Source organism: Lolium perenne, chromosome 2, assembly GCF_019359855.2.
Source record: "Lolium perenne isolate Kyuss_39 chromosome 2, Kyuss_2.0, whole genome shotgun sequence".
Lineage (NCBI taxonomy): Eukaryota > Viridiplantae > Streptophyta > Magnoliopsida > Poales > Poaceae > Lolium > Lolium perenne.
The window spans coordinates 85,022,126-85,032,057 of NC_067245.2; positions in this window are offsets into that span (position 1 = coordinate 85,022,126).

Consider the following 9,932-nt stretch of genomic DNA (forward strand, 5'->3'; position numbering starts at 1 on the left):
TCATATACATTGTTTTGATCACTGCATTCACTACATATGCTTTACAAATAGTATGATCAAGATTATGATGGCATGTCACTCCGTAAATTATCGTGTTATCGTTTTACCTGCTCGGGACGAGCAGAACTAAGCTTGGGGATGCTGATACGTCTCCGACGTATCGATAATTTCTTATGTTCCATGCCACATTATTGATGTTATCTACATGTTTTATGCACACTTTATGTCATATTCGTGCATTTTCTGGAACTAACCTATTAACAAGATGCCGAAGTGCCAGTTGCTGTTTTCTGCTGTTTTTGGTTTCAGAAATCCTAGTAAGGAAATATTCTCGGAATTGGACGAAATCAAAGCCCAGGGGCCTATTTTCTCACGAAGCTTCCAGAAGTCCGAAGGAGAGACGAAGAGGGGCCACGGAGGGGCCACACTATAGGGCGGCGCGGCCCCCCCCCCTTGGCCGCGCGGCCCTGTGGTGTGGGGCCCCCGTGCCGCCTCTTGACCTGCCCTTCCGCCTATAAAAAGTCTCCATGACGAAACCCCCAGTACCGAGAGCCACGATACGGAAAACCTTCCAGAGACGCCGCCGCCGCCGATCCCATCTCGGGGGATCCAGGAGATCGCCTCCGGCACCCTGCCGGAGAGGGGAATCATCTCCCGGAGGACTCTACGCCGCCATGGTCGCCTCCGGTGTGATGTGTGAGTAGTCTACCCCTGGACTATGGGTCCATAGCAGTAGCTAGATGGTTGTCTTCTCCCCATTGTGCTATCATTGTCGGATCTTGTGAGCTGCCTAACATGATCAAGATCGTCTATCTGTAATTCTATATGTTGCGTTTGTTGGGATCCGATGAATAGAGAATACTTGTTATGTTGATTATCAAAGTTATATCTATGTGTTGTTTATGATCTTGCATGCTCTCCGTTACTAGTAGATGCTCTGGCCAAGTAGATGCTTGTAACTCCAAGAGGGAGTACTTATGCTCGATAGTGGGTTCATGCCTGCATTGACACCTGGGACAGTGACAGAAAGTTCTAAGGTTGTGTTGTGCTGTTGCCACTAGGGATAAAACATTAGTGCTATGTTCAAGGATGTAGTCACTAGTTACATTACGCACCATACTTAATGCAATTGTCTGTTGTTAGCAACTTAATACTGGAGGGGGTTCGGATGATAACCTGAAGGTGGACTTTTTAGGCATAGATGCAGTTGGATGACGGTCTATGTACTTTGTCGTAATGCCCAATTAAATCTCACTATACTCATCATGATATGTATGTGCATGGTCATGCTCTCTTTATTTGTCAATTGCCCAACTGTAATTTGTTCACCCAACATGCTGCTTGTCTTATGGGAGAGACACCTCTAGTGAATTGTGGACCCCGGTCCAATTCTCTATACTGAAATACAATCTACTGCAATACTTGTTCTACTGTTTTCTGCAAACAATCATCTTCCACACAATACGGTTAACTCTTTGTTACAGCAAGCCGGTGAGATTGACAACCTCACTGTTTCGTTGGGGCAAAGTACTTTGGTTGTGTTGTGCAGGTTCCACGTTGGCGCCGGAATCCCTGGTGTTGCGCCGCACTACATCTCGCCGCCATCAACCTTCAACGTGCTTCTTGACTCCTACTGGTCCGATTAAACCTTGGTTTCTTACTGAGGGAAACTTGCCGCTGTGCGCATCACACCTTCCTCTTGGGGTTCCCAACGGACGTGCCAACCACACGCATCACCCATCTCCAGGTCGACGAGTCCAAGCGCGTCGTCGTCACTCGACCTTTCGGCTGGCCTTACAAGCCCGTCGAGTCCGACTCCGCCCTCGACTCCCCGTTCAGCATCCTCTATGTCGGTCGGATCCGATGACCCCGCATCCTCGGAGCTAACCTCGTATTACTGCATGAACTGCGACACCAGGCACGGACTGGGGTCAAGCGACACGCCGTTCATCTGCAATGCCTACTATTCATCGGGAGAGGACAGCATCGGCAGCATCACCCGAGGAGACACCCGAAGAGTGGCGCCCCTCCAAGTTTATGTCGCTAACAGGGGAGACGAAGATCGCACCCCCCATTCCAGCAGGCGAGCTAGTTTTGAAAACAGCGCCAGCAACAACAACAGCAACCATACCATCGCAGAGGAGGAGTGGGCAGCAGCCAAAGCAGCCGTGCTTAACAACACACCGCTTCCAGCAGGAACCACGGTTGGCACTCTCAATGCTTACCGCTCCATATTGGAGAAAAATCGGGAGCGCCTATCTAAGGAGCAAGCCACCCTCGAGAAACGCCTATCTGCAGCAGACCGATTTAGCGAGCGACGGAGGGGCTCACAGGGAAGCGCCTCTCGAAGTACCCATGGAGGAGGAAAACACTGATCAAGAATGTACAGGCTTTCGGAAGATGATGCAAGGGAGATAACGTCAAACTTGACTAAATCCTTTATGACTACAGACACCGCGGGCATGCCACGGCCAAAAACCGTCGCGGGAGTAACAGCCAACCTTGCAACATACCTCATTAATCAGCATCCCGAAGGATCCATGGCTCAGGCTCACCGTGGCGCCTTAGAAAGCCTCGCGATATTAGGAGACAATCTAGTACCGAGGAAGGAGAAGACCACGTTGCAGGCCAGCGGCTCAAAGCATCGCCTAAGAGACGCTCGGGATGAAATTACTCAGAGTAGGATCGACAAAGCAAGGCGACGACGCGCCCTCAGAGAGGAATTTGACAGCGATTCTTCGGATGAGACCCAGGAGAACGACGGCGAACTTAGGGGGGCCGATTGTTTAAGGTACAAAATTCGGGAGGCGATGCCACCTAAGAAGTTCAAACCCACCCCTATTGACGCCGCCAAGTACGATGGGCAGCAGGAGCCGAGATCCTGGATAGAGGATTACCTGCAAACGGTGATTCTGCAAAAAGGAAACCAGATAGCAGCAATGCAGTGCCTGCAGCTTTACCTAAAGGACTCAGCACGAGCCTGGCTGAGAGGTCTGCCGAAGGGTTCCATCAAGTCTTGGGACGACCTAGTAGAAGCCTTCGTCGCCAACTTCCAAGCAACCTACAAAAGGCCCGTCGGGATTGAAGAGTTACGGCACTGTCAGCAAAAACAGAAGGAGTCGATGCGAGCATACATCGGGAGATTCACCAAACTCCTGAATGCTGCGGAGGACGTATCTGTCAACAGAGCAATCGACGCCTTCAGTGATGGCATCCGACGTGAAAGTTACATAGAAGAACTTGGACGAAAGAAGCCAAAAACCATAACCAAGTTAATGGAAATCGCCAACAGCTGGGCCGATGGCGAAGACAACATTCGTAAGCCACGACAGCGCAGCGACGACGAAGAAGATGACCAGCCGAAGCATGATTCGGGAGGTCGAAGGGATCGCAACAAGAGGAGGAAGAACCGCAGCTACGATGATAACAACTTGGTGGCTGCAGGATACTCTGATCGGCAGGATGATCGGTACGACGACAGGCGAGACAATCGATAGGACGGTAATCGGAGCAACTCTGGGAACCGTGGCAACTTTAAACCACGACAACAGAGAACTCCAGAACTACCCTACCCTGAGCAGATCAACGCCCCCTGCTATCTGCATTCGTATACCGATTCCATGGATGGAAAAATAAAGTCTAGCCACCTGCTCAGGGACTGTCGGCAGTTCATCGATATGCATAAACTCATCCAGCAGGCAGGCCAGCAACAGCTACCACCGCCACCACCACCACCCCCACCACAACACTAGGTCCAGCAAGCTCAACCTCATCAACCCAACGAGGCATTTCCACCACCACGTGGGCAGATGAGTATGATTCACAGGACAGGCGTCTCCAGGAGAGAAATTAAAAAGCTCACCCGAGAAATCAACCTGGCAGAAAGCGTCATGGCAAACATCCATGAGTATGTCGAGTGGTCGTCTCAGAACATCACGTTCAGCCGAGCGGATCACCCGATGACTATACCCAAACCAGGACACGCTGCCCTAGTGGTTGAAGCGCAGATAGGAGGGTTCAAGATGAGCAAAGTCTTCATGGATGGAGGAAGTGGACTCAACTTGATATTCCTTGACACAATTCAAAGCATGGGGATCACCATGAGAATGTTAGAAGAATTAGATACCCGCTTCCATGGGATCCTCCCTACTTCACCGGCGTACTCTCTTGGCAACGCGTACCTGAACGTTGTCTTCGGCACACCCAACAATTTCAGGAAGGAGAAGATCGAGTTTGAAGTCGTGAACTGGGAATCACAGTATCACGCTATACTCGGGAGACCAGCTTATGCCAAGTTCATGGCTGTGCCGCATTATGCGTACCTCAAGCTGAAGATGCCTGGGAACAACGGACGAACATCACAGTCTATGGAAGCTTTTCACGCTCGGACAATTGTGATCGTGATTTCCAAAGGATTGCTGCAAAGTTTGGGCCACAATGGGAAACTGTCGACCCTCCACCCAAACTGACGATACGAGAAATCAAGGAGGAAAAACTAGACAGAAACATCAAGAAGAAGCCAGCCAACCTTGCCCTTGAAGCGTCGGCAGCAAAAGCGTCGGCAGTACAAGCTTCGGCAGTTGCCGATGCAGAAGATATAGGAGGCAGCAAGGCATTGACAATCGCCGCCCAAGCCCCTGACGAAATCAACAACGCTGCAGCAACCACTAGCATGATGAAGAAATCAGAAGATGCTGCTGAAGATGAGAAGAATCCCTTCCTTGATAAAACACTTCCTTAGTCTTTAAATTTTTTTTTTACACAGGGCCCTCCCTTTTTTCGCCCTCTAGTTGTGTATTTACCCTATCAATGAGCATTTAAGTTTCGATTCTTGTTAAGCATTGCAGTAATTTAAAGAATCTGTGACCACGCCACCGTGAACCTTGCTTACAAGTAACGGTACAACATAACGCGCGGCAGAAGATCGTGCCACGAGGAAAAAACTTCTACGAGTGCTGCAAAGCAAACAAGGACATTAATCCTTACCTCTGCTTTAGATGCCTCTACGAGTGCCGCAAAAAGCAAGAGTTCGGAAAACATAAAACAACCCACGTTCGATATTTCACTTATGGAAATATCAAAGAACAACGGGCTCATTGGCAGAATCACTGCACCCGAAAAATTCGGGAGTGACTGTCGAAATTTACAATCGGTTGAAAGCAAAGTTGCGCATACAACAGGTTTAGCAAAACCTGCAACATGAGCTGATCACTCATAATGATTTGCTGACCAACCAGTATACAACGGGCAATTAAGATTTGCTCCTTCAAAATTTTGCCAACGGCACGGTAAAAGTACATATTCATGTATCTGCCAAATAACAAGTTTCAGCTTAACAATCCTAACATTTCGATGGATTAGCCAATACAATTCATTTTACAAAAGATAACTTTACACCCTAACGTCACCCTTGCGGAGTTTCCTTTTCTTCAGGTGCATTTGACTCCTCCTCAAGCCTGTCGACAATAATGTTGGCGGGCACTAAAACCTTCGGGTACAGTTCCTCAAAATCACCAGTTGCGTTGGCGATAGATAGCAAACATGCTGAGGGATAACGAGCAAGCACAAGGGCAAGCGTACACTTGGCCCCTGTGAAAACTTGAGCTCGCACCAAGTCCCGAACCTTCTTGGCGTTTCCAAACTCGGACATCAAAGTTAAAAGCGTGGGGGGAACTGGATTTAACAGAAGCATTGTCTTCCAAACCACTCTCATAGCTTTGTAGCATTTATCAAAGAATTGATGGACTTGTTGGACCCGATCTTGGAATTTTGCAACAGCCGAAGCCTTCGAGTGATCCCGCCAGAAAATCTCTTCCGATGAGGAAAGCTGGGTCAAAGCATGCACACGCTCGTGTATCCGTTTGTTCTCTTCCGCACGGTTCAACGCTATGACTGGCAAAAGAATCAGTAAAGAGTCAGGCAAGGTGTTGTTGGCAAAAGGGCAAAGAAATCAGGAAACTTACAGTTCAAACTCTCAGTAGCTTTATGGAGCTCCGCAAGAGTGTACCGTTCCACGTCGGCTGCAATTTCGCTCTTCTTGTTGACAATAGCAGCTAAGGCATAAGTGCTGCGCAGGTCCTTTTCCATCTGCGTAATCCGATCCTTCATGCGCTGGATCCGATCGCTTTCAGGAAGGGCACCCGAAGAGTCATCAACAAATGAGGACACTGGGAAGACCTGCAGGAAACACCGTTACAAAAGAATGATGGACATGATACAACTGAGCATCCGAAATATCTCCCATCAGGAGAAGTATAAGAAGAAACATCATAACAAAGGTGTGCTAACAACATTGCTAGCACAAAGTTTATTACAAGCATAAGTTCTGCGGCAGAACAATGTTTCACAACAGCTCAAGCATAAGCTTGCTACAAGAATCAAGGGGCTTGGGTCTGAGTCGATAAACTGGGTCCAGCCGACGATTTCCTTGATGAAACCGGTTCAAGAAGCTGGCGGGGACAAGTAAGGGCAGACGCTTTAAAGGCGCTTAAATCAATAAGCTGCCCGTCTTGCTCTTTCGGCAGCTCCTTGGTCATCCCTTCAATGTCACCCTTAAAGCCGTAACCCATCACAAGTTGGAAGGCAAGGACAGCACCATAAGTGCGCGATGTACGCTTGAATACCTCGATAACCTCCTTGGTGTCAACCGCGAAGGTATCGACCAGCTGCCCCAGGGTCTTCTCCTGCTTGATCTTGGGGAAAATCATCGAGTGCATCCGCGCCAGGGCACCCTTCCCCTTTACAAGAAGCTCCCGCGTAAGCTGGTGAGAGGCAAGAATCATCGACACAGCATTCGCTGGAGAGTTGTTTGGAACTCTGTCCAGGGCATCAACAGGGATATTCGCCGCTTCTGCAGGGAAAAGAAGGAAAAAAGTACATTAGCAAAAGGATTGAATCCATAAGCACATCAATCGACAGAGGTGTATAAAAATTACCAAGTAAGGCTAAAGAAGACTGGCGAAGGACTTCATCCTTTTCGGCTGATCGAGCTTCAGCCATCAGCCTGGATGTTTCCTCCTCCTTCAACTTCTCTTTCAGCTTGCCTAGTTCTGCCTCAGAGAGTCAACCTCTTGGTGAGCCTCAGCAGCTATCTTGACTGCGCCATCCAATTTCAAGGAGGAAGATTTGACTTCCACTTGCAGCCGAGCCTTGTCAGCTTCCAGAGAGGTGAATTGGGAGGCGAAGGCCTCCAAAGAGGAAATAACACCTCGCAAGTCCTTAAGAAAGAAGATATTTTACTAGAAATTGTCAAGCAGTGCACGCTCCAAGAGATTTGTATAACAGTTAGAAGAAGGCTTACAGAAGGAGGAGTTGCGGTGGCAGCAGTTGGAGAGACGCCTTTCCCTTTGGAAAGGGAAGAAGCAGTCGATGCTTGAGCCATAGGGGCGGCCTTAGGAGTCGAAGCTTCGGAAGCCGCTACGACCGGCGAGGCAGCATCAGATTTGGCTTTTTTAGACGGGGGCTCAATAAACCCTTCGTCGCTGCAAAGGTGAAAAGTCGACAATGGTTATAGAAAGAGTGAGAAAAATAAAAGGGCAAAGTATAACTTCAGAAAAGAAACTACTTACATGTCGAAGAGATCATCTTCATCGGCAAAGCCGCCGGTTGATCTCTTCACATGCGAAGCCCTGGCCTCCTCTGCAGCTGCATCAACAAAGGTATCATGGTCAACGTCGTCATTACGCGTTGATCCATCCACGACACCAGGGTCATCGGCTGAGGAGGGAAGGTCCGTGTGGGCAGCCTCAAAATCTATCGGACCATTGTATTCGTCCTCTGGGCTTGTATGCTTGACAGTGTGGAAATCTACGGGGATTGAGGAGCCTCTCCCTTCAGAAGTGTCATCTGGAGAATCATGCATATTTCCAGAAACTATGGGGATCTGTCGAAGAAAATAACAAGTAAGAACAATGGTAATTGTGTCGGCTAAGAAAAAACGGCATAGCAAAGACGTGAAGAAAGAAAAATACCTCTGATGGTGGATGATCCGCATCAAGAGGAGAATGAGAAGAGATCAGTGGAATCGAATCTTCCTGGTTAAAGGAAGTAAGGCATCGGACTTCATCGAGCAACTCCTTTTCCGACAGGTCGGCAGCATTAATCCTGGTTTCATCCTTTGGACCTGAGTACAACCACATCGGGTGAACTCTGGCCATGACTGGTTGGATTCGGCGCTTCAAGAATACCGCTGCCACCTCTGTGCCGATCATAGTTTGGGCGTCGGCCTCCTTGATTCGAAGAAATTTGGCGAATAATTCTTCGGCTGATGCTCTCTCATCAGGTGAGAGAATGTTCTTCCAAGAGTTCTTGGGTTTGGCTTCGGAAACATCGGCATAGCAAGGAAGCCGAGATTCGGGTGACAGGGAGTCCTTGACGTAAAACCATTTCAGCCTCCATCCTTGCACGGACTCTCTCATTGGGAAATTAAAGTAGTTGACCTCTGAACGAGCGACAAAACCTACTCCTCCGGTGACAAAATACCCATTACTACTGATGTATCTCTTCACATAGAAGATCTTTTTCCACAGCCCAAAATGAGGTTCAATACCTAGAAACGCCTCGCAAAGGGTGATGAACACAGCAACATGGAGGATTGAGTTGGGAGTAAGTTGCCATAGTTGGATTTCGTACGTCCGCAAGAGATGGAGGAGGAATCCATGAGTGGGGAGCGAAAGGCCTCGGTGAAGGAAAGATAAGAACATCACAGTAAAGCCAGCAGGAGGATCAGGCCGAGAAATCGCACCTGGAAGGATCACATCTCCCGCATCGGAGGATATCAATCCTAGGCTTCGGGATCTCTTCTCGTCACGCTTTGTGACGGTTGATGCTACCCAGTCCCCGGGCTTGACCATGGAGCTCGACGGCGCTGGGGCGCCGGAGCTGGGGGAGGAGCGCTCGGAGCGCTCCCCTTCGGAAGAGAAGAGGAGGACTTGGCGACGGCACCGCCGCTGGTGGAGCTGGCGACGGCGGCAGGATTCTTCTTCTTCACCATTGTGGGATCTGAGGAAGATTGGAAAAGCTGCGGTGGCGGCGCGACAACGGCGAAGGAAGGAAGAAGGGGAAGAATGAGGAGATACTGCGGGAACCGTGGAGGAGTTTAGGAATTTTTCGCCCTTTGGAGATTTTGAGGAGAAATTAAGAGTTAAGTAAGCACGTGGCGCTTGAAGGAGGGGAGGAACCGGCGGCCCACTATGTCCACGTTGTGCGAAAATCGAGGAGGCACCTCGGTCACTATGCTTGCAATGATCAAGCCCTAAAAACTGTCCGCGCAGAGTTAGGGTGGGTCCGTCAGGTCAAGTCCTGTCAATCAGCCCACAACAGTTATACGTCAGTAGTGACGTCATAAAAAGAACCTTGAGGCATTCGAAGGAGAAATGACAAGTTATCGGGTGAAAGACTTGAGTCTACGCACAGATTACAAGCATCTGTACCTAGACTCGGAGGCTACTCCCATCGGGAGCGCTGACGCGCACCCGATAAAATGAAGAATCGACAGAATGAGCAGTCGAAGGAAGAAGGATTGAGTCTGCACTCGGTTACAAGCGCTTGCACCTAGACACTCCCATCGGGAGTGCATGATGCACACCCAATAAAAGTTTTTTGCACTCCAGGATCATGCCCGGGGACTTGATTCTGTGTAGGGTAACGTTGTTTTGCCATCGGCAGTTAACCAACAAAAGTTGGGCACGTTACTCATTATCCTTTGCATAAAGAAAATATATCGGATGACCTATGAAGACCTGTGGAAAACATCGATAGAGGAGAATATTCGAGTGGTACAACTTGAGTCTACGCACGGATTACAAGCATCCGTACCTAAACTCGGGGGCTACTCCCATCGGGAGCGCTGACGCGCACCCGATAAAATGAAGATGGAGCAAATTCAAGATGAGCGAAGAACATCAGGAGAAGAATATCAGAAGAAGACATGC